This window comes from Tympanuchus pallidicinctus, unplaced genomic scaffold (assembly GCF_026119805.1).
Source record: "Tympanuchus pallidicinctus isolate F22 unplaced genomic scaffold, pur_lepc_1.0 scaffold5, whole genome shotgun sequence".
Classification (NCBI taxonomy): domain Eukaryota; kingdom Metazoa; phylum Chordata; class Aves; order Galliformes; family Phasianidae; genus Tympanuchus; species Tympanuchus pallidicinctus.
In genome coordinates this window covers 36,094,252-36,117,612 of record NW_026294769.1, presented here as the reverse complement: position 1 = coordinate 36,117,612, position 23,361 = coordinate 36,094,252, and the positions used below count along the sequence as shown (strand labels likewise).

The 23,361-nt window shown below is 42.7% G+C and overlaps 1 long non-coding RNA gene across 2 annotated transcripts in view; it reads right to left on the bottom strand.

Moving 5' to 3' along the window:
- Positions 1-4,245: 4,245 nt before the first annotated feature.
- Positions 4,246-23,361, bottom strand: part of LOC128091386 (uncharacterized) — a 29,684-nt gene continuing 10,568 nt past the window's right edge. Inside the window, exons 3-5 of one of the 2 annotated variants that reach the window (XR_008211384.1) lie at positions 8,391-8,490; positions 6,166-6,331; positions 4,246-5,626 (exon numbers count right to left, since the gene is read on the bottom strand). This is a non-coding gene — a long non-coding RNA (uncharacterized LOC128091386). Of the gene's footprint in view, positions 6,332-8,390; positions 8,491-23,361 lie in introns of both variants that reach the window. The other variant, XR_008211383.1, reaches the window with a different exon arrangement.

Below are 23,361 nucleotides of genomic sequence, written 5' to 3'. Positions count from 1 at the left end.
ATTGCTGGAACAACCTATGTGTTATCAATACCACTAAAACAATGGGGTTGGCTGCAGGCAGAGTGGTAGCACAGTGCCCAAGCAGAGAAAAGAGCCCCATAGAAAGCATGCAGAGAAGTGGCTTTGAATAGTGTAACTCACGGAGCCCCACAGAGCATTAATGCATGCTGAGGTTGCTGTGCCAGGGCTCCACTCAGTGAGCTGCATCTTCTGGCAAAGTGACAGGGAAGTGTCAGGGCTGGCCAGAAAGCCTAGCTGCTCATTCATTTTCCTCATGTGAAGGAGAGGAGGAGCTTCAAGCACACACTGACATAAGAACTGCTTCCATACAAAAAAAAAAAAAAAAAAAAAAAAAAAGTGGTGCTTCTTCACGTAATGCTTTTTCTGAGCACAGTGAAGAAGGTCCCAAAGTTCATCTGCCCATAGATTTCCTTGAATGGGAAGCAACACGTGGAAAGTGGATGCCTTCTTCCCAGAATACACTCTGGAGTGTTTGAGTATGTACCTCATCCTCCTCCACATTTGTTTGTTTTATCCATCTGCTATTGCCCCATATTTAATTATGAATTGAAAGCATTCTCCTGGAGCTGCACTCTGAGCTTTTTAAACTGAAGTGTTTGAATAAGGCCTGTCACTACAGGAAGGATGTAGAGGGCATCATATTCCCCAGCTGCCTCACATCACCCTTTCCCCCTCCCTGCACCTCAGACCCTGATGCAAACTGAGAGAGCTCTCAGCAGCTGCTGCCTCTTCCCTCTTCCCTGCTGAGCAGCTTCCAGGTGGGAGATGAAACAAGGAGTGACTTTAGTGTATGCTTTCCAGTGCTTTCCAATGAGACACTACTAGAGGATGGATTCCTCCATCCTAAGTAGCCAGGAAGGAAAGAGAGACAAAAATTTGGAAGAGGGTTCATGTTGTTCCCTGATTCTCCCTGCTCCAATCACAATGCCTGGTTAAAGAAATGATTTTAATTTTTAACAGACAAGTAGCCCAAGTAACCATGCACAGTCCCACAGTATATTTCTTCTGGCAGGACATGTAGAAGTTGGATGTCTTGGCAGTACTCTGAAGTTGGGAAGTCCCTCATTTTGGAGAACTTTCCAGGAAGGGGTGTTTGGGGGTGATTTCCACTCCTTTTGCACTGGCTGAACTGCCATATGAAATAACCTGTTAGAGTCTTGGGCTCAGAAGGAGCTTCTCCAGCAAAGTGCCTGTAAGAGCAAGCTGAAGCCCTTCTGCTCAGCCTAGAGTGTGTCCCTGCCACTGCAAGGGTGATAAAAGCTTCATGGCTGCATGACAACCCACAGAGTAGGGGATGTCTGTATTTTTTCTGCACTGTTCTTCGGGGAGCAAAATATAAATAATATCTTTTCAATGTGTAACCTGCTTCTGAAGCATTTGTTTTTCTCTGAATAACTCCAACAAGCCATTTGCATTTGATAATTTCACTGATAGGAGGCAGTTTCAGGTAGCAAATTTGCTGCTTTGTTCTTCACAATATGAGGAAATTTCACTTTAAAAACAGGTTTTCAACTTCAAAGCCTTATAATCTGACACTTGAAACACAGCACTCACAAACTACCCATGTTCCTCCACATTTTGGCCATTTGTAGAGCCCAAAAGTGGTGTGGAGCCGACTGGCAGCAAGAGGGACTGAAAAAGCTCCTGTGTGGGCTTCTGGTGCAGCTAGATGAGATGAGGGAATTAGAGCCAGGGTGTGGTTCCCACCTAGAATGCCTCTCCTGCAGTTCACAGACCTTCACACTGTCTCATCAACACATGCTTCCTGCTCTCCTTCCAAATATGCAAACTGCACCCTCTCCCAGGGCCCTCCTTAGCTTAAGGGTGCTGGCATGCTCTCTGCTGACTTTCTGGAACCCAGAGATTTCCAATTATTTCCACATCCTCCTCCCGTTTCTCTTCTGGCTGCGGTGCCTCTGGGCTGCCTGCTGTACTTCCCACTCTGCAGGTCTGCAAGGCAAAGGCAGGAAGACCAATAATTAGGAGAGCTGAGTGAAATACAGGCAGGGCAGAAGGGAACAAACAGAAATTGCCTGAGGTCAGTGCACTCTCTCTTTTCCCCTTTTCTCTGAGAAGGCCTTCATGTCTCCTCAGTTCTTGCTATAAGCTTCCCAGCTGCTTTTAATTCAGCACCAAGCTCTGTCTCTGTCAGGTTTTAGAAAGAGAGAAGTGCCTTCTTTGTCTCCAGGTACGTAAGGCTGCATCGAGGTGAGGTATGGGCAGCATGTGACAATAGCATACTGCAGCACGACTGAGAAGTCTTGAACATACTGTTCCCGTGTGTGAACTCATTGCATTAGGTGACACCTTTCAGATCAAAAGTTGATTCTCATTTATTCAGGACCTCACATTTCATGCTGACCCTCTTATCTAGGATAATTACTGTACATTCTCCACAGCCAGTCTGCAGCTCACACCCATCCATCACTCAGCCCAGCAATTCCCTCAGTTCCCAGTTATCAGCATGGCCCAGCTGTACAGCCATAGGTCCATCCCTTAGCTCTCCAAAGCTTGTATAACAACTCTCCATCTTGCAATCTGATTCCACATCTGCCGTGCTGGAGATGTGGTGGCTTTCAGTGGTCTCCTCCAAGACCTGCCCTGGCCCAGGCCACAGAGGGTTCCACCCACATGCCTGCAGCGGGTACTGCTGCAAACAGCTCCTTCACCCTGTTCCCAAGCCAAGTATGGCAGGGAAGGAAAGAGAAAGAAGGAACAGGTGATAGCAAAGGGACCTGTTGTTCACAAGAAGGGTGGGGGAATCATGGAAAAATGACCTGAGCTACAATGATTTCTTGGTTTCCCCTTTCTCCTGTAAGGATGATTACTGCTGTTCTCACCCTACTCTAATCCAACTCTTTCCCCTGCAGGAAGAGGAAGAACTGTGCCCATCTTTTGCAGAAGTCCTGGTTTGATGCTTCACTCACTGAGAACAGCACTTTCCCCTGGCAAAACTGTGAACCTTCTGAAGGTCTCTGGTCAAGATATTGACGACACTGTGACTCTTACATGACTATCTATTAGATTGCCAGCATAAAATAAAAGCCAAGCATTTATCTGATTAATTACTCCTTTCATTTTATACATTATTCTTATTTCAAAATCTGTGTGTACATTTGCAGGTTCTAACAATAGCGTGTTTGTGTGAGTCCAGCTGACCAAACAACAGAGCTATTTATAACTACAGATGACCGGACTTTGCTATATTTTCATTTATGTAATTTTCCTTAGATCATTCATTGGAAAGTGGTCGTACTTTCATGTTTCTCACACGCAGAGGCCCTGTAGGTTAGCACACAGGAGATTAACCTTGGCAAGCTGCACCACTGGGCTGACTGAGGAGGAATTCTCACTGCAGCTGTCTGAACCAACAACGCATAAGGTCTGGGGCTGAGGAAGTTCTCATCAGGCAGCAGGTAACAGCAACGCTAGTGTAAATAACTTCCAAATACAAACCTTTGTAAAACTAGAAGTATTTTTCTTTCCTTTTTTTTCTTTGCCAAAGCTCACTAGCATTGCAGTGAAATGGTAGACATCTGAGAAATTCCAAAATAAGTGACTAGGATATTGAGAACTGACATTAATTAAACGGGACAAACTCCCATCATGTGAAGCATCTTCACAGTAAACAACACTAGAGCATGCCCATCCATGTGACGGAGCATCACTTTCCATCCATACATACCTGCAATAAATTAAAAAATATTTTGAACGTTTGCAGACTCTTTTCTCTGTAGCTGCTTAAGTGAGGACAGGCAATGACAGATGGAACATCAAATGCTGCATCTTTGACATTATTTTATCTACAATCTTTTCCCAGTACGTAGAAGACTTGGAGTAAGGTACACTGTTGTCACCAACTGATAGCGCTAGTGAAGGTGAATTCACTCAAACAGGCGTACTATTGCCAAAGAAAGACAATTTGCAAGAACCCTTATTTCTGCCTAGTAGGGCAGTTCTTTGCAAGCATTCTACAAGAGGACTGAATTTCAGAAGAGACAAGAAACACAAGGGGAGTCGCAATATCCAAGGTCCTCATAGAACTGTATTTCAAAATATGGAGCAGCCAGACAGAGAAAGTAGAATATTTTATAGTATACACTGTACAAAATATGCCTCACAACTAATCCAACCAGATACATAGCCAGCCAGGGCAGATCTACTAAATAGAGCCATGAGATCTTTTCCCTAAAATAGAGCATATTAAGGAATTTGGTGGTTCATAATACGCAATAAAACTCATAGCTAGCAGTAAACAGGATTGAAACAAAGTCATGGAGGATACATTCCTTTATTTGATATCAGCATAGAGTCCCTCTTATCTGGTCCCATCAAATAACTGAGAAAACTTTATTCAAACATGCAAAGAAAAAGCAGGGATTTGTTTTGTGACTTACAATATTAAACTCTGCTCACTGAGCTGTGTCCATGCAACTAAATGGTGGTAATGCTCACTAGTACAAAATTTCTTCCTAGTTCCCATACCCTTATCATTTCCTACTGATTTTCTTCCTTTTTAATTATAGGGGATGTAGACTTTCTGATGAGTTCAGAAAAGAAAAGAAAAGCTTGTTGGTATTGTGAATTCTGAAATCACAGCAGAGGAATGCCACACACTTATTAGCCAAGTGTTTCCATCCCTCTGTATATGTGACTCTTCCCTCAAGCTAATCATTTTCTTAACCTTTTGCCCTTTCCGTGGCATCATAGCTATTTAGTAATATTTTTTTCCCATCTTGTAAAATGTGTGACCCCATTACCTTCCTAGTTGATTTACACAAAGATCAACTTAAATGCAAAGAGTAGTTCACAGAGTCTCTGTTCCATACTTTTTGTCTGAATATGTTAGTCAATACCCACTAATGCTCCCTGAGGAAAAAGACATCCAGATGATTAGGAAGGAAGAGGAGGTACCGCAGCTTTTTAAAGTTGTTTCTGGTGCCTTTCGTCTCAGTCACCAGCCTCACAACTGAATTTTCTGGAAGAGCTTTTTTCCTTTGAAAACTGCCTTCTGGGCTAACACTTAGAACATGTACTTGGAACCATATCCAACATAGGGTTGCAATTAGCAGCCCGTATAGCACTTCTGTTGACCAAATAACCAGCTGAGTTTATTGCTGAGGATGTATTCACAATATCACCATCTACTGAAATTAAAAGTTACTGTAACTGCTGTGTTGTCTAAGCCAGATAAAATTCTATTCTCTTTCTCATGTCACATTAGCCATGAACACTAGTGAAAGAGCCAGTATTTGAAAAGGTGACAACTTTAATGGAGAAGAGCAGAAAAGATTCAACTAGAATATTTTACATGGGAAAGAAGACTCAAAATAAAATAATAAATAAATGAATAAACCAATACTGAAAGTACTTTTATCCTAATCTCAAGTGTTGAACAGCATTAGAATAATTTCTTTCAACATATGTATTAAAATGGATGAGTGTTCAGAAGAGTTGAATCAGTTCAGCAGATGACGTGGCTACACTTCTAATATGAGAAATCTGTGTTGCCTACTGACTGTTGAGAACTCACCACTTGGAGAGGAGTGATGCTTTAAGAATACAGTTTGTATTTCTTCTCTTCTTGGAAAGTCCACGATGAGAGCTGGAATACAGAAGCACAGCATATAAATAAAGTAAATCAGACAGGAAAACTCCCACTTACCTCTCTTGTACAATGGATTGTCAACAGAGTGTGAAAACTTTCTTAGAAAACTTACGGATTAAAATAATTTATAGAATGGAGTACCATACTGACACATAGTCCTGCTTTTAACCTTGAACAGAAAGTAAAGAAACAGTCAGCTTGAGAAGGCTTACAGAAAGAAATGTTTCTTCTAAAATATTTCTAAACAGTCTGGACTTAGTAACCTAGTCTTGACGAGAGTCTATTCTTCCTCTAACAGAGATCAGTTCTATCATGGCAAAGAAACCCTGCATACTCACTGATTATTAGCAGTAGTAAAATCTATGCAAATTGATACGCTTCAGGTGAATGAAAGAATAAGAAAATAACAAATTTTACATGCTATGTCTGAAGGTTATGAGTACATGTAGAAACAGTATCAACAGGAAAATGTCAGCAGTGGACACATGCCAGGAAGAGCATAGACAGATTACAAAGAATTCAACACATATGCCTACCAGTCTGTATGGGTTCTCAGATGTTAAAAACTTAATTTTCATTCAAGGTGGTTGTGCTGCTGTTGGGATTTGAGTTTGATGATTCACCTTTTTAAAGCACAGCCCATCTTTCACAAATTTCTCTCCTAGGAAGCTGCAAAAGGGAAACAGAGCAGTGGGGAGGAAGCTGTAAGAAACAGGACATGTGTTCTTCACACCATATGATGCACTGCTCTCAACATTGTTGCTAAAAAGTTCCTGAGAAGCTTGAAGGAATGCAGCAAATGTCTGGCAAAATATGCAGAGATATCTGCAAGATTCAGGCCAAGCACTGAATCTTTCCTTCTTGCAGCATTGCTGCCCTTTCTGTTAGTTTAATTGATATAGCCATTATTCTCAGGAGGGTTAAAGCAATCTAAAGGCCATTTAGTCTGCCTATAATGTATGGGAAGCCTTGGGTAGGAAATCTGCCACACAGGTTTGTATAGCACCTCTCCCTCAGCTCCAAAAACTGGAGGGGAAACCGTAGAGCACAGTGTTACAGATCTGTGAAGTATGCTTGATCCTGTCTATCCCTCATCCGCCACCAATACAAGCGCTGCAGACCCATCCAATTTGGAAACATGAGTTCAAAAGCCTTTCCACTCTTTGTATGCTGACTTCTATGCAGCTGCTAAGCTTGCGCTTGATATGTTTATGTTAAGGGTTTGGTGCAAGCAGAGCTTATTTTGTATAGCTGTCTGAAAATGTTCCCCCCACCCCTTTTTAAAAATGGGCAAAAGACCAAATAGTTCTGTAAAGCTTTTAAGATCCTATAGTCTACAGAAGACATTTAGTGTTCTGAACTAAAAATGAACATTTTCAGGGAAAGCAGACATTTTCCTGGCGGAAAAAAATGTTATATTGTTAAAAAATGATGAGTTTAAAAGCATTCAGATGATCCTTATCACTAAAATATACTGAAAACTAAAGAGGGCAGTTCTGTGTGAATTTTGCAGCTTCCAAACAAGTATAGGTTCCTTTAAAGACCTGCTCAACACAGGCAGCATAGTGCCTTGATGGAAAGATATTTCACGTGTTGATAATTTTGTAATGTTCCACATATTTATTTTGGTCTCAAACCCACCACGAGAAAAGAAAGCTTGCAATTCTTTGATGAAGTGATTTAATGAATGAATGGCTTAAAGAATATATGTGTTTGCCATGCAGTTCTTTTGTTATATAATGTGTTCCTTTTTTGTCTCTAATCATACAATCATATAATGGTTTAGGTTGGAAGGACCTTTAAGATCATCTAGTTCCAACCCCCTGCTATAGACAGGGACAGCTCACTCTAGATCAGGTTGCTCAAAGCTCCATCCAGATTGGCCTTGATTGCTTCCATGGAGGCAGCATCCACAGCCTCTCTGGGCAACATGTTACAGTGTCTCACCAACCTTACAGTAAAGAATTTCTTCCTCATATCTAGTCTAAATCTACCCTCGTCTAGTCTAAATCTACCCTAATGGTTTAACAAAATGCGTCACATTGCTAAACCCAAGATATACTGAGGACCCTGGATCTCTGTGACAGAGAATCTGGTTGCAAACAAATGAGGTCCTCCTTTCCTGTTGGGTACTAGGACTGGTAGCACTCATTTTTTTCCAAGTTTTTCTTCGTACCAAACTGCATGGTTGTCTGTAGGCATTCTGTGTTGGACAATACAGTGTGGCAGAAGCACTTTCTCTGGGCAGCGCTGAAGGTCAAAGAAAGAGTTTGAGCTGGGCTCAGCAGAACACCTTTTCTAGGCAATCCAACAGCCTGGTGTACAAGGACTACATGCAGAGCACCATCAGAGCACCTAAAGTAATGATACATTACCTCAAGAAAATGGCCCAGGACAATCTAAAGCCACAAACAGCCAGAATTTTAGTGTGAGTCTCTCCATTGACACCACTGGGAGGATTCATCTGCAGCATCAGCTGAGTCTGGCTTTCTTTAGTTCCAGGACCTGCAGAACCCTCTGCAGAAAAGTTAGGTAGCATTTCTGAAATTTCTGGCCCACAGTTACAGCATTTATTCTGAAAGAAAGCTGACTTTTTCTTCAGAAAGATTGCATTCAGAAGCTCTTGTATTTCAAGTGTTGAAAATCGCAGTCTGCAAGGACAAGAAGTAATCCGGTGCTATTATCTCTCCTCAAACACTGTATTTATCTTTTAAGCAGAAAAAAATGAAGCATGAGACATCAGTGAACCAAACCCCTGTACCTCTCAGAGAAGATTACATGGGAATTCAGATGTCCTAGAATAATTCACAGATTCCTGAGTTCACATGAGCAGCAGCAAAAGAGGAAAATTGCTCCATATCCTGTAGAGAGGAAATGAAAGGTATCAGGAAGAGAAGAATGTGCTGTGTGGTGCGAAAATTCTGTTTTGATTCCTGATGCTAAACATCTGCCTTTGTGTGTGTGTGTGTATGTGTGTGTGCGTGCGTGTGTGGAGTCACTTGACTGAGTGAGAGAAAAGCATCTTCAAAATTGTGCAAAGCCTATTACAGACCCAAGCTGTCTGAATTGGCAGCTGTGGGAACACCCACAGGAAGCATGGGACCCTGGAAGAAAAAGTGTAGGAGTACATCCTGTGGGGATAGATAAAAGTCAGAGCCGGGCTATGGGAACCTCTTCAGAACAAACATGCAAATACAGTTTCGCAAGTCAAAGTCTCAACTGTTTGTTTAGGGATTTTTTTGTTATTTGTTGCTTTTATTTGGCTTTCACAGAACAGAAAAAGGATCTCAGAAAAAAAAAAAAGAAATCAAAACCTTAGGTGTTTTCTTTATTGCTTGGTGTGAACTCATATGCTTCGTCTGCAGCACCACAGCTTGTTTTTTCACCTTGAAGTGGAGGAATGTCATAGCTCACCTACTTCTTCCACTGAGTTTGCTACTCAGCCACACACAGCTAATACAAGCAGTGCTAGTGCAAAGCTGCCCATAATTTCTGCAATGTCACTGTCTTGCTGAGAAATGTCTCCTCTCATCTGTATGAAAAGCTACAATTCCCTGCTTTAAAACTGTTAGTGCAGAAGAGTAACAGTGGAAGTGAACTTCACCCAAGTATTTATTAATGGATGCTCCCAACAGCTGAACTCAAGCAGAAATCGGTGTCCTACCAATAGCTTACCACGAACATCAACAGGTGACTGAGACTGTCTGCCACAGGAACACATGGGCCCTTGTATTCCCACCATCCCTGTAATATACTCATCTTTCTATCTTTCTTCTTACCTTTATGTGCCCTTCTGAATAAAGCTAGATGGATTTATTTTTATCTTACCTAGATGACATTTTCATTTAATATTGGTGTCTGGCAATCTTCTCAGTCTTTCAGCCAACTGTCTGCTATTCGTACTTGTAATATCCTGCAACACTGGTGCCCAGAGATCAATTGCACATTGTGTCAATTATTCTTTTTTTCTTTTTGTGTCTGAGCATTCCCAATTCTTAGATCACTATGAAGGCTGAGAAGAAGATTTTAGTTGGCTTTCTGCCCACTATCTATTATTTTTTCTGACTCTTATGCTGTATGTTCTCTTGCTTTTTTTTTTACTATCCAGACTAAATAATCTTTTCAATCTCTTCTTACAGGGAATATGTTCTCTGTTGCTTTCTAATATTTCTGTTACCCACCTAGAATTTGTTTCTAATTCTGTGTCTGCCTTTTTTAGATGATGATACTAAAGTACTTAAACAAAACACAACAATCAAATTAAGATATGGCACCATAAATGCAGTACATAACACTCTCCAAGAGACTGTGAACCCACTTCTAATGTCAGTTTTGTAAGTCATTTTTGCTGTCACATAGCCAGAACATACATTCACTGTGCTGTCCGTGATATCTCATAGTTCTTGTTTCCCACCAAGAGGTGACTACTAAATTCAGAACTTGTTCATATGAAAGAGTAACTTAAAGTGCATTTACATGTCCTTCTGCTGTTAGTTTCTAAATGATAGATAGATGATAGATGTATGGAAGGAAGGAAGGAAGGAAGGAAGGAAGGAAGGAAGGAAGGAAGGAAGGAAGGAAGGAAGGAAGGAAGGAAGGAAGGAGGAAAAAGAAAAAGAAAAAGAAAAAGAAAAAGAAAAAGAAAAAGAAAAAGAAAAAGAAAAAGAAAAAGAAAAAGAAAAAGAAAAAGAAAAAGAAAAAGAAAAAGAAAAAGAAAAAGAAAAAGAAAAAGAAAAAGAAAAAGAAAAAGAAAAAGAAAAAGAAAGAAACCACTAGCTCAGTAGAATTTTAAAGAAGTAAACATTTTACAAGTTATCATGCAGTGTGGAGAATTGGTGACCATCTCTCAAAGCGCCTTTTGATTCCCCAAATGCTGATGGGAAATATTCTGGAGGCACAAATAGACTGCAGATGTTGGAGAATACATCTTAGAATTCTGCTGAACATATTGCCCTACTGGGAGGCTGCACCGAGTCTCCAGGGACATTCCTTTGAGAGCCCAGCTGATTGTCTCATATTGAAACAACATGTCCAAGATACATTCCAAGTAAAAGAAAATAGAACAGGGGTACTCTGACCAAATATAAATCATGAGGCTAAAGGGCAGTTTATCTTCCCTCTTTCTACCATTCCTTTTCTCCCCCAATGAATACTCCCCCAAGGGAAACAGACCACTGGGTAAATGACTGCCAAACACGATGACTCAGACATTAGGCACTGTCCCCAAGTGCTTCACAGATGGTGTCTGGATGGGAAACCCAGAGCTTTCGGCACCGTAAACCTTGCTACTTTTTTTTTTTTTTTTTTTTTTTTTTTAATAGTATATATATATTTTTAAATTCACTGCAGCATTATTTCTGATCTCATGTCAAGTCCTTGCAGTACTGTTGCTCCCCACAATGAATTCTGATCTTAACCTAATAACAGCTGATGTTATGGGTGCATAAAGAAGACAGGAGAGAAATCCTATAAGACTTAGGGAAGTGGGGGGAAAAAAAAGAGCTAAAATAAATATATTGCCTAGAAAATTATCTTGCATCTAAATGGGAAAAAAAATGCTAGCATATATTTAGAAGGCAAAGAATATGCTCTACAAGGCAACCATGCTACTGTGGAGTATAGTAAATTAACACAATTGCAAAATACTAGGTACTATGAAAGAAAATGTTCTCTGTTCAGTTTTCATTGGTCTGCTCCTTTTTGTCAAATCCTGTTTCTTTCAGTAAAATCCAGTTTCCTTCAGTAAAATCCTGCTTCTTTAAGCCTGTTCTAAGTTCCTCAATGCTAGCAAATTTTGGGATGCACATCTGGACATGGGCAAGCCTGAAAGCAATGGCATATTTCTGTACTCCTCCCGTACTGTATGTTTACCCTAGACACTGGAAAAGTCCTCTGTGAAAAAAAAAACAGCTATTTTTTCTTCCATGAAGGGAAGCTCAAAAAAAGCTTTGTAAAGGCCTGGAGATTATGCACTATCAATTAAACTATCACAACTGCAAACAAAACATACCATGGGAAATGTGAAATACCCCTTCCTCATTCTCCTTCCCCTTCACACATACACTTATACACACACAAACCCAGCTGCAAGGGATAAAAAAGGAGGAATTGCATATTGAGAAGAACCAGGTCCAGTCTGTAATTTTTCCTCCTCTTCTTACTTTCTTTTTTTTTTTTCCCTACAGTTTACTACCATTATCTTCCATTAGAAAAGAAAGAAAAATTGTTTACTCCAGCTACCAAGGTGAAATATCTAGGTATTTGTGTGGGACACATTATGTTTCAAAGGTTATCAGGCAATTAATTGAAAACTCTGATTTACACAAACTCAGCAGATCAGCAATTCCATTGAAATCAATTGAATTATTTGGGCATAAAAAGGAGAAAATTCAGACTCAAGGCTTCCAAACTCAAAGTGAAAGGGCTCAGAATTAAAAGCAGCAGCACACAGGCCAGCCAACTTCTATTTAACAAGAAGGCTCTGAGAAAATGTGGTAGCACTGCAGAGCTGCCCTCCCTGAGCCCCGGGTTTTACGAGCTGCCGGGCCCTTTGCAGCACCCTGCCTGTTGTGCCCAGCTCAGCCTGTCACCTGGGGACCTGCACAGGAGGAGATGATTCAGAGTCATCACACCTGGAAATCCACACTCCTTCATGGCCATTTGGTGAACTACTGAGAAACCAAGGGTGTAAATCAGCAGAAAACTAGCCAGGTTTCTGAAATGTGCCTGGCAGGCAGTTTTCAAGCCCTGCCTGGTTTTGGAAAGAACTTTGTCAAAATTGGACCCTCTCCACAAAGTGCTTTGATCTTGATGAATCGGTAAATTCCAACAAAAACTTGTTTAGTCAGAATTTTTCTGACCAGCGCTACTTCTTCGCTTTGCCAAGCGTATTTATGGATCCTCAGGTTTTCTATGTGGTTCCAGGCAAAGGTCTTCTGCCAGCATCATCCCGGTTGCTGACCCACAGAATTACAGAATGGTCAGGTTGGAAGGGACTGCAAGAATCATGAATCTCCAACATTCCTGCCACATGCAGGGCTACCAAACTCCCCTTTTAATACTAGACCAGGCTGCCCAGGGCCCCATCCAATCTGGCCTTGAATATCTCCAGGCATAGGGCATCCACAACCTCTCTGGGCAGCCTGTTCCAGCACCTCACCACTCTCATAGTAAAGAACTTAAGACCCCTGTGTCTTCACTTCAGATAGAGCTGAACACAGGCACTCACCTCCCTACCGTGTTTCCATGGGACAGTAGCACGGAGCTCAACACCCTGCTCCATCCACTGCACAGCTCCCTGCAGACCCAGGTAGCTCAGGGGGCTTTACCCCTGGTGACCTTTACTGAGTTCTTACATTGTCTGATGGTGACAGGACAAGAGGGAATGGAATTTAACTAAAAGAGGGGAGAATTAGTTGAGATGTAAGGGGAAGTTTTTCTCTGAGATTGCAGTGAGGTGCTGGCACAACTGCTCAGAGAAGCTGTGGGTGCTCCATCCCTGAAGGCGCTCAAGGCCAGACTGGATGGGTCCCTGGGCAGCCTGATATGGTGGAGAGCAGCCCTGTCCATAGCAGGGGGTTGGAGTTATATAATCCTTAAGGTCCCTTCTGACTCAGGCCAATCATCTGTTATTACGATTCCATGACTGAAGTACCACTACCCCATATCACAGACAGAGAAGCTGAAACACTGAAATAACCAAGTAGGGAGTGTAACAGCAGCACTAAAAAGAAATTGCCAATCCCTGTGATGCTTATCTCCATTCTCTGTCAGGCATCTATTTCCACACCTAGACCTGCAGCTAATGCTGTGCAACTAAGTCCAGAATGGGCATGGGAGAGACCACACTTAGAACAGGGAGGAAGACTGAGAGAGGTTCGGCCAAGATCAAATTAATCAGTTTCTATCCCTGACTGGCAAAAACAAGGCACTGCACCGAGACAAGGTGTTATTGTCTGCTTTCAAGCGTACCCTCCCTTTCAAGTTTTTCTTTCTTAATAAAGTATCTGAGGTCATGCTATTGTCATCAGAGCTTGGCGAGGGCTCAGCAGCTGTCACCGTGGCAGCAGGAGTGTGCCTGGTGCCAGTCGCCTTTGTCACGGCAACTGCAGCAATGTAAGGAGAAGGGCCTTGCAGGATGCAGGACAATACTGGGAAGGAAAAGGAGGGAATCCTCGACCTTGGGCCAGGGACTGGTGGCAGACTATTGAACCCAGCGCGTCTCGGCAAACCACAAGGAGTAAAAATTCTTGGAAGCTGCAAAGGTTGCAAGTGAAAACAAAAGATTCTGGCGTGTAGGAAATAGAACAAAACACAGAGAAATTTGTTTTGTTTTCAGAGATAAAATAAGCAAACAACACTGGGCTAGGGTCAGGAGTGCTGTGCCCTGCATGCAGGGCTGACAGCAGAGCAGAGGGCAAAGAGGCTGCAGCAAAGCTGCAGGCAGGTAGGAAAATGCTCAGAGATTGTTCAAACCTCATGCTGCAGGTGAGGGACTCCACACCAAAAGAAGAAAAAGGAAAAAAAAAAGGGACAATGATGACATCCCCTACTAGAGTCTAAAACATAAAATCATCTATCCAATCACAACCTTGGTGATGCAATGCAATAAAATAATTTTCACATAGTTGAGGCAACAGATAGAAGCAAGTCAATTGCCACTATGGAGCTGCGCCAGCTAGGAGTTCAGAGGAGCAGTATGCAGGAGCCTTCTTCTTCAGCTAAAGCCTGCACACATAAATGGCTGTAGAAACCGGTGCAGAGGATGGTTTTATGAGTCCATGTAGACTTGTTAACTTAATAAATGTTTCATAGCTGACATGTGGGGTGTTTTGTCCTCTTTTTTATTTGTGTTTGTACCAGATACATCCAGAAAAGTAGCACTGACAAAAAGATGCTTATTTATTTCTAAAGGTTCAGTCCAGAAACACTTGTAGATACAAGCTCACACCTAGTAATGATCACTGTCTCCTATGCACCAGAAGCTCCAGTTTGCTCCCTGGGCCTGGCTTTCACAACTCCGTGGGTGTTCCATTAGGACAGGAAGAGAAGAAATAAATCACAGCTAAGCACAGTCACCGGTGGAGCCACGGGCTGGTGGGATGCTGCCCAGGCTGCAATTTGGTGGGCATACCTAGGCCAGAACCCCTACATTTTGAAAAACACCGTGGCCTTTTAAATGACCACAAGTGGCCAGAACCTCAGCTTTATTCCTTAGCCAAAAGAAAAATACCTCCAGGAAAAGGGCAGTGGGAGCAGTGGGCAGGATGCAGAGGGAAGAGTGCCATCTGCTGAAGCTGTGGGCTGCTTGGGGCTGCCTTGCTCTCAGTGTCCTCCACCAGCTCAGTGGGAGAACACACTTGCGCTGTCCATGTCCCATGTCAAAAGTCTCCCCATGGATAAAATAAAATAAAATATGAAATGCCCCTTTACAGCCTGGAGGCTCTGCGGTGCTGTGGGAAGTCAGCAGGGGGTAGGGTTTAGTGACATGGGAAGGATGCTCGCCTGTCAGCACAGCACTAGGTCTCAGCAGTCCCGGTGCCAGCAGCCCGGCTGGCTGCTCCCCTAGGAGGCAACACAACTTGTTCTCTTTCTTTCTCAGCAATTTCACAGCTTCCAGGCCCTGCTGGAGTTCGCCCTTACTCCCCTCATTCCCACTCTTGGACTGCAGAGCTATTCAGAAGGGATGCTGGTAATGCAGCCTTCAAAGGGGACAGTTAATTGAAACAGGTTAAGGACCCAGGGCTTTTAGCAGCTCCTTTTGCCTTTTTTTCTCTCCTCTTTCTTGTCTGTAAGGGAATGTAATTAGCTAAGATCTGTGAAAATAGCACCATCTGATGCAGAGCTCCCCCATACAGTGCTGTGCCACCGGCAGGACCAACACAGCAGGTGTGTTATTCTGCCAAGCTATTTCCACCATCGCAGTCCCCGTGCAGGCTGTCCCTCTCTAGTGTGATACCACTATCTAAAATGACAGAAAGCATCTGAAGGAAACAAGGGCATCCCTGTGTGCCCAATAATAGGGAGAAACGATGCCAGGAGATGGACAAACAAAGCTGATGTTGTCTATGTTCAGGTATTGTATGCCACTGAAGGAAGAATGATAAAACCTCGAAAGCGATGAAGGAGAGTAAGTGTACTGTATCTTCCCTGGGAATGTCAGTATTCAATTGTATTCAGGATCTAGAGAGTAACTTAGTTCAGAGAAAGGGGAAAGATTCTTCTCCAGTTTGTGGGCAACAGTGACAGTGCACAGCCTGAAGCTGCTTAGGGAACGTGTTCTGGGGCATAAGACTTTCTAGGCATGCTTATGGCAAATAGATCGACACAGTAATCACAAATCAGCCTTCCTTCCCCTTGCACTCCACTTAACCTTATTTATGCTTGCCATTTTTTGCACTTTTTCATGTTACTATTTTAAAAAATAATAATAATGAGAGGGAGAAAGAAACAATTTCAGTTTCTCAGCTGCTCATAAACAGTTCTACAACCTTTCTGTAGAGAAGAAACAGAAGGGGGAAGGGACAAGCAAATGTGGCATTAGCTTTGTGACTGTGGTTTTTGTTTCCATAAACCTTAGAGCACAAGAATGCATGAGATATTTACACAAATCTTTCCACAATTCCTGTGGCCTTTGGGAGCATTGCATTTGCATGACTTCACCACTGCGGCTGGTTTGTGCTTTCTCAGCAGCATTGCCTGCACCAGGGAGCAATCCTGGCCTTTCCCAGTAGTTCTCCCTCTCCCACTCTCAGATCTCATCACACCAGTGTGTGTTTAATACAAGCTGTGTTAATGCAGGAGTTCCTGTCCTGCTTGTTGTCCAGTTTCCCAGGGATGGTACAGGAAGTTTCCCAACTCATCTTGTAAATAAAAGAGAGAAAAATGTTATAGTTAGTGAAAGTGGTGATCATTTATATCCTTACGGAAATCTCAAGGGATAAGAGAGGGAGGAGGGTACTTCTGAAAGGCTACTGAAGTGAGGTAGAAGTAAGCTGGTCAAACATATAATGAAAAATGCAAAGTGCAGCCCAGTCTTTGTACTGATGACTCACAACTATTCACCCTGCATCACTGGGTTGTGGGGAGCTGAATCCTATGGAGACATTTCCAAGTGAATAGACTACTGAACAAGAACTTGGCTATTGGGCCCTGCCCTCTGCTGCCCTGATCAGAGATTTCCAGCAATCACTCTGCTCTGTCTATACCCCATTTTCTCAATCTAATCTAAAGGGATGTTGCTCAATCTTTAAAAATACTTTGACTCAGTGTCTGAAAGTGCTGTGTTAGGGCCAAGGCATTATTCTCCCTAAGCAGGAATATCAAGACACCCAGCACACAAACTACTGTTGGGGAAACAAAGCCACAATATCTACAAGGGAAAAAACGATGTCTGCAAGGGAGCATGGTCTTGCCCTTCCTCACTATGGCACTATGACCATTTGGCTGTGGCAGCTTCTTCTGCACTAGTAGATATCATTAAAAGTTGGATTGTATCTCTGGTCTTTGTTCTGGAGAACCTGAGGGGAAGGTGAAGGAAGGACCACACATCACCATAGCTGTACACTTGACAGGGCCACCTTGTTTTCTGAGGCTGCGCTCAAAGCAGTGCTGTACATCTCTTCCCTGCTACGGCTGAGCCCACGTGAGACCGAGCCCAGGGGCAGAAGTAAAAGCAGATTCATTTGCAGGGCTTTAACACTTGATATCAGAACCAGTGTGCAATGACATAAGGCAGAAGCATGACCACAGATGGCTTGTAAAAATTCAGCTTTGTCCCTCACAAGTGAATCCATAATTAAAACTGCAACTATGGTCCATTGTACTTATCCAGCAGGAGGATTCATTCCTGCTACCACTTGAGTCAGCAAGTTTCTCTATTTACAGTAATCCCTTACTTTGTCTTTCTTTCATTATTATTAAAACAATTTAAAAGCCTTTAATGTCAGCCAAGTGGTGTTTCAAATTATATTTTCCAGGGAGAAAAAAAAAAAAAAGTTGAGTGTTCAGAGGGGAACACTTATTAGTTATGTTATAGTTCAGCCAGAGACACTCCAGTGACTCTTAGAAAGTGTTGAAATTACAGGTTCGTGACGTATACAGTGTTGAAACAGCAAGTTACTGCAACACTTGGTCCAACGCGAACATGCAATTTCAACACTTCCTAGGTCTTTTGTAAACCCCTATAACTGACCAGAACAAATGCAAATTCTGAAAAGGTCTCAAGCAATGTGCTATATAACAAGACAGAAGGGAAAACCCATTTAATTTCCAGCACTGCTACTCTTACACAGGATAATCATTCTCAAAGTATGTTTGATTTGTAAAAAAAAACTGTCATCCAGCAGGAAGCTGTTTCAAGGCATGAATGGTCTGATCCAGTATGATAACATCCAACCTCAACTTATGAATTAGCATTTCCTTTGGTGTCACAAGAAATTCAGCAGGAAAGTACCTGCCCTGGCCTAAGAAAAGATATTTACAACTAACCTCCAAAATGTGCTGTCCTAGAGCTTCACAGAGACCATAATAACACAATGTTAAACACAGGGATAAAGCATTCTTGACCAAAGAGAAGCTGCAATTTAAAAACACAGCAAAATTTGATATTTAAAAATACACCATGGCACTATTTCAAAATATCATTTGTTATATAACCAGGAAGCAGCAGGGCAGGCAGGATCAAGGTTCTCACAGCATTTGTTTTTAAGACAAGGAGAGTACAGGATTTGCGCTCGACCTCCTCACACTGAGCTGCTTTGGTCTCACTTACAAAAGAAATGCTTTTTCCTTCCAAAGAGGCTGCAGAACAACAGCTTTATGCCCCAGCTCTGGTAAGAGGCTCAAGTGAGGAGACTCCACCTGTGCAGCACCCCATGGAAGCTGAGATGCAACCTCCAGGAGCACCCTGTGTAGCAGTGGCACAGAGGACTTCAACCACCCTGACATCTGCAGGAAAAGTAGCACAGTAAGCTGTAGGCAATCCAGGAGACTCCTGGAATATACTGAGGATAACTTCCTGAGTCAAGTATTAGACAGTTCCACCAGGGGGATGCAATGCTGGCTCATTAATGTGAGTGAACTGATTGGTGACAACAGGATTGGAGCTTGCCTGGGCTGCAGTGATGAAGTTCACACTCTTGAGGTATATGGTACAGGCAAAGAGGAAGCTTAATGTTAGGAGAGCTAAATTCCAGCTCTTCACGGAGTTAGTCAACAAAATCCCCTGGAAATCTGTCCTCAACAACAAGGGAGTGAAATGAGAGCAGAAATGGCAGATATTTAAGGAAGCTTTCCTTAGGACACAAGAACTCTCCATCCCCAGATATAGGAAAGCAGGAAAGGAAGGCAAGAGACGGCAGGGCTGAACCAGTATCTGCTGGTCAAACTGGAGTGCAAGAAAATGCACAGGCAGTGGAAGCAGGGATGGGCAACCTGGGAGTAGTCTAAGGATGCTGTGTAGGGATGGTGTCAAGAATGCAAGGCCCAACTGGAATTGGTCTTGGCAAGGGCTGCAAGGAAAGATATGAAAGGCTTCTATAGGTACATCAACTGGAAAAGGAAAGTCCAGGAGGATGTATCTCCTCTACTGAGCAATACAGGCTAGTAACAGCAGAAAAGGAAAAGGCTGAGATGATACTCAACCACTTTTTGCCCCAGTCTTTGCTAGTGACTGCTCTACACACAGTCCTCAAGCAGATGGTTCAGAAGATGGGAACTGGGGGAGCACTGCCCCTCCAGCTGTAAGGAAACTTCAGTGGATGAAGAACTGGTTTGCAAGATCGTACCCAGAAAGTGGTGGTCAATGGCTCAGTGTCCAGATGGAGATCAGTGATGAATGGTCCCTCAGGGTTGTGTATAGTGTCCCCAGTGTTGAGACTGGTGCTCTATGACATCTTCATTGATGACATCAACTGTGGATCAGGTGCATCCTCAGCAAGTTTGCGGATGACACTAAGCTATAGGATGTGGTCAGCATGCCTGAGGGACAGGATGCCATCCAGAGAGACAGACAGGCTTGAGCAGTTGGCCCAGGTTAACCTTATGAATTTCAACAAATTCAATTGTGAGATCTTGCACCTGGGTCCTAGCAACCCCCACTATTAATACAAGCTGGAGGATATAAGGATGGAGCACAGCCCACATGAAAATGACGTGGGGGTTCTGTGGATGGTAAACTGGACATGAGTCAGCAGTGTGCCCTCACAGCCCAGAAAGCCATATTGTGGACTGCATCTAAAGAAGTGTGATTAATAGGGTAAGAGAGGAGATTCTGTCTCTGTACTCAGATTCTGAGCTGGTGAGACCTCACCTGGCATACTACATCCAGATGTGGAGTACAGGAGAGACATGGACCTGTTGGAGCATGTCCAGAGGAGGGCCACACAAATGATGCTGGGGCCATTCAGCCTGGAGAAGAGAAAGCTCCAGGGAGACCTGATAGCAGCCTTCCAGTTTCTAAAGGGGGGCTATCAGAAGGAAGGGGACAGGCTCTTTAGCAGAGCCTGTGGTGATAGGATAAAAGGAGATGGTTTCAAACTAAGAGAGGGGAGATTTAGGCTGAATACAAGGAAGAAGTCTTTTGCAGTGAAGGTGGTGAGGCACTAGCACAGGTTGCCCAGAAAGGAGTCGTTCAAAGTCAGACTGGATGAGGCTCTGAGCAACCTGATGTAGCTGTAGGTGTCTCTGTTCGTTGCAGGGGAGTTGGACTAGATGATCTTCAAAGGCCCTTTCCAATACAAACAATTTCATGGTTCTTTCTACATTTGTATCCCTGCCTCTGAGAGTAGATGAGAGACTGCGCATACGTTTCATCGCTCAGGTACAGGAAAGAGGTAAAACAAATCCTCAGTTCAGATCCAACCCCTTGGCATCGAGATGAAGCAGGGCTCCAGTGGCCACAGGCCGCCCCATGTTCCCTCAGGCTCACACTGCACAATGAAGCAATGCAGAAGACTGGGATTTGTAACAACACATTTCCTTGTGTCTATCTGGCATTCTTCTGAGTATTTCATGCTAATTTTAGCACTTTGGCAGCTGAGGAGGGGTAAAACGGAATAAACATATTGTGTCTATGGGGCTGTAAATATATGGCCCCTGACATACCAGCTTCAGTTTCTCTGCATCGATCAAAGCTGGAATAACAGCAGAAACAGCAGTTTTAGTGTTATGTGCAGCTACAGTTCTAATTTATTTTTGGAGAACATAATTTCCTAAGATAGCAAAGAGCTTACTAGGAAAATCATGATAAATTATAATAGCCTCTCTTTTGTACAACTTCTTACAGAAGCTGCTTTTTTTTGTTTTTTTTGTTTTTTTTTTTTTTGGACCACTACAGTGTACTGCATACTAGGAAGAAGGTACTTAGGATAGGATTTATTCGTAGCTGTAAGCCAAAATACATATTGCCTTAGATGAGAGTCAGTACTATCACAAAGAACTGTGCTGACTGGGTTTAATGAAATTGGACCTGGGTGTCAGATTTTAGCTTGGTAGAGTTAACAGCTGGGATGAATTGGACCAAAAATATGCTGTGTAACAGCATTTCAGTGGAATCCTCATGCAAAAGAAAAAAGAAAAAAATAAGAAAAAAATAAGTATGTGGAATATGTCACGCTAACAGTTGACAGTGTAGCTGCAACACCAAACATTAAATAAATAAATTCCATACGTAACACAGGCACAGAAAAATTTTCAGGAAAGCGCCTCAGAGCTGCATATCCTTGCATCTATAAATCTCCATTAAATCAGTTTGAGTGGGGTGAGTGTTAGAGACAGAGCTGCCAGAAATAGCTCTTTTCCTGCAAGATGTAGAAAAGATTACAGCTGAGATTGAGACAGCAGGGTGGGGAGGGAGAGAAGGGGAGGGCTGGGGGGAAGCGAGGCAAAAGAGCTGAGCTGGAGGAGGCGGGGGAGCCGTGAAAGGCATCTCATAAAAGTCCCATTTGTTGGAAGGCTGCAGGAAGTGGAGGCAGCTTTGGCACACGTGTCCATGGTGCTAAATTAACTGTTAACACAAATAATCAAAGTGCAAGGCCCATCAAGCCGCTGGCGCCAGCAAAATGAGGGAGCGGCCAGGTCAGCTCTGCCTCTGGAGCTCGCCAGCTAGCAGGTGGAGACCAACCAGGGACTTGACAGGATGGAAGTGCTTACAGAACACACTGACCCACTGACAGAGGAAAACACCACTGCACTTCTGCTTTCCAGCTATTGTGTGTGCAGAGCGCATTTTGGTGCGTATTTTTATTTTGAATTTATTTATTATGCCCTATGTGTTTTTTTATGCTTTGGTGTTTTTGGTTTTTTTTTTCAACCTTTTTTTTCCAGCAAGTTGCTACAGTTGAGCACTCTGGCACCCTGTAAGTTGTAACACAGTGCAGCCCTTGTTTGGCAGCAGAGATGAAGGAAGAGCTGAGCAGACAAAGGAGGAGCAGCAGCATCCATGATGGCACTACTGCAGAGTAGAATTAGTCTTGCAAGCAAGTAGAACTGCACCTCACATCAAATTTGGACGTGCTGAGGTTCAGTGAAAGTCTCAAATGATCTCACTGTATTGTACTGTGGAAAAAGAAACCGCTCCAGCTATCACCCTGCTCTGGTCTCAGTGAGATTGCTCCGTGAAAAGGCTGCCTAGTGAGCAGCTCCCACCTCACTGAAATGCTGAGACTTCAGCGGCTGGTTTGCTGAGCTGCGTGACACAAGGCAGCTGTAAACCCTGTTTAACTGCCCAGTAAAGCCAGGTTTACAATTACTTTGCGTGACCAAAGATCTGGAAAGCAATCACAGTGCAGTGGGGAATAAGGCCCTGGAATTGCAGACATCTTTTCCTCTCTTTGCCCAGGTACAATGCATATAGCTCGATGCTATTGTAAGTTACATACACAGTATGTACATGTGCTGTCTACGTAGATATTTACATCACACACTTTGGTTTGTTTTGGCTTTTGTCAAACATGAAAGTATTCTCTATAGATTCAGCTGCAGTTGCATATATTCAGCAGAAAAAAGTGCTTGCAATTGCAAGGCACTGCAACCAAGAGCATGTATCATTACTTAGCATAAAATATGCTACAGAAAACAAAACCCAGAAATGAACCAAATTACTTAAGGATTAATATCACACAAAACCAGAAAATTTCAGTAAGGGTGCACGCACTTAGGGAATTCACACAGCTTTAATTATGCTTTTGATTCATAACTGAAAGTATAAAAATCAAATGTACTTTTTAACAGTTCTCATTAAATTTATATCAGTCAATAGGTGGCAAAATGGCCAACAAGAATATACGAGGAGAATATAATCTTATCATAGGGCCAAATCATTCCTTTTGGTGAAGCTACCAGTAACTAAAATGATAAGTCAGCACTAAGTTCAAAAGTGATATTCTTACATATCTTACAAACAACGTTTTAGGTTAAAATTTATATGAAATATGAAATTTATATGAAGCACTGAAACATGAAGTAACAGAAGAATTAAGATAATTTGGGCTGCTATACCAGCACATTCACATATAAAACCAGGGAAGATTACCATAGGGCTTAGTATGACAACACCAACAACTCCTCTTGGATGGAGTCTTCTCCATCATGTGGAGCATCCATAGGTCACTTTGACCCGTACTGGAAACAAAGTCTGTGGTAGATCCAAAGATGTACCACAGTTCTAACGGTATTTTAGACTACTGCCTTTAATAGCAGGGATCACCCTTTAGCTAACTGTAAATTTTAAC